We start from the raw sequence: 2,166 nt of genomic DNA on the forward strand, positions 1-2,166 counted from the left end.
CCATGTCTCTTTCTGAGAGAAATAGGACTGTTCTTTCCCCATGTCTCTCTCTGAGGCAGAGAGGAATAGGACTGTTCCTTCTCCATGTCTCTCTCTGAGGCTGAGAGGAATAGGACTGTTCTTTCCCCATGTCTCTCTCTGAGATGAATGGGACTGTTCCTTCTCCATGTCTCTCTCTGAGGCTGAGAGGAATAGGACTGATCTTTCCCCATGTCTCTCTCTGAGGCTGAGAGGAATAGGACTGTTCCTTCTCCATGTCTCTCTCTGAGGCTGAGAGGAATAGGACTGATCTTTCCCCATGTCTCTCTCTGAGGCTTAGAGGAATAGGACTGTTCCTTCTCCATGTCTCTCTCTGAGGCTGAGAGGAATAGGACTGTTCTTTCCCCATGTCTCTCTCTGAGGCTGAGAGGAATAGGACTGTTCTTTCCCCATGTCTCTCTCTGAGGCTGAGAGGAATAGGACTGTTCTTTCCTCATGTCTCTCTCTGAGGCTGAGAGGAATTGGACTATTCTTTCCCTGTGTCTCTCTCTGAGGCTGAGAGGAATAGGACTGTTCTTTCCCCATGTCTCTCTCTGAGAGGAATGGGACTGTTCTTTCCCCATGTCTCTCTCTGAGTCTGAGAGGAATAGGACTGTTCTTTCCCCATGTCTCTCTCTGAGAGGAATGGGACTGTTCTTTCCTGTGTCTCTCTGAGGCTGAGAGGAATAGGACTGTTCTTTCCCCATGTCTCTTTCTGAGAGGAATGGGACTGTTCTTTCCCTGTGTCTCTCTCTGAGGCTGAGAGGAATAGGACTGTTCTTTCCCCATGTCTCTCTCTGAGGCTGAGAGGAATAGGACTGTTCTTTCCCCATGTCTCTCTCTGAGAGGAATGGGACTGTTCTTTCCCCATGTCTCTCTCTGAGAGGAATAGGACTGTTCTTTCCCCATGTCTCTCTCTGAGAGGAATAGGACTGTTCTTTCCCCATGTCTCTCTCTTAGGCTGAGAGGAATAGGACTGTTCTTTCCCCATGTCTCTCTCTGAGAGGAATGGGACTGTTCTTTCCCCATGTCTCTCTCTGAGGCTGAGAGGAATAGGACTGTTCTTTCCCCATGTCTCTCTCTCTGAGAGGAACAGGACTGTTCTTTCCCCATGTCTCTCTCTGAGGCTGAGAGGAACAGGACTGTTCTTTCCCCATGTCTCTTTCTGAGAGAAATAGGACTGTTCTTTCCCCATGTCTCTCTCTGAGAGGAATAGGACTGTTCTTTCCCCATGTCTCTCTCCGAGGCTGAGAGGAACAGGACTGTTCTTTCCCCATGTCTCTCTCTGAGGCTGAGAGGAATAGGACTGTTCTTTCCCCATGTCTCTCTCTGAGAGGAATGGGACTGATCTTTCCCCTTGTCTCTCTCTGAGGCTGAGAGGAATAGGACTGTTCTTTCCCCATGTCTCTCTCTGAGAGGAATGGGACTGATCTTTCCCCATGTCTCTCTCTGAGAGGAATAGGACTGTTCTTTCCCCATGTCTCTCTCTGAGAGGAATGGGACTGTTCTTTCCCCATGTCTCTCTCTGAGAGGAATGGGACTGTTCTTTCCCCATGTCTCTCTGAGGCTGAGAGGAATAGGACTGTTCTTTCCCCATGTCTCTCTCTGAGAGGAACAGGACTGTTCTTTCCCCATGTCTCTCTCTGATGCTGAGAGGAATAGGACTGTTCTTTCCCCATGTCTCTCTCTGAGTCTGAGAGGAATAGGACTGTTCTTTCCCCATGTCTCTCTCTGAGGGAATGGGACTGTTCTTTCCTGTGTCTCTCTGAGGCTGAGAGGAATGGGACTGTTCTTTCCCCATGTCTCTTTCTGAGAGGAATGGGACTGTTCTTTCCCTGTGTCTCTCTCTGAGGCTGAGAGGAATAGGACTGTTCTTTCCCCATGTCTCTCTCTGAGGCTGAGAGGAATAGGACTGTTCTTTCCCCATGTCTCTCTCTGAGAGGAATGGGACTGTTCTTTCCCCATGTCTCTCTCTGAGAGGAATATGACTGTTCTTTCCCCATGTCTCTCTCTGAGAGGAATAGGACTGTTCTTTCCCCATGTCTCTCTCTTAGGCTGAGAGGAATAGGACTGTTCCCTCCCCATGTCTCTCTCTGAGAGGAATAGGACTGTTCTTTCCCCATGTCTCTCTCTGAGGCTGAGAGGAAC

The sequence above is a fragment of the Oncorhynchus nerka genome, linkage group LG4, assembly GCF_034236695.1.
Source record: "Oncorhynchus nerka isolate Pitt River linkage group LG4, Oner_Uvic_2.0, whole genome shotgun sequence".
NCBI lineage: Eukaryota > Metazoa > Chordata > Actinopteri > Salmoniformes > Salmonidae > Oncorhynchus > Oncorhynchus nerka.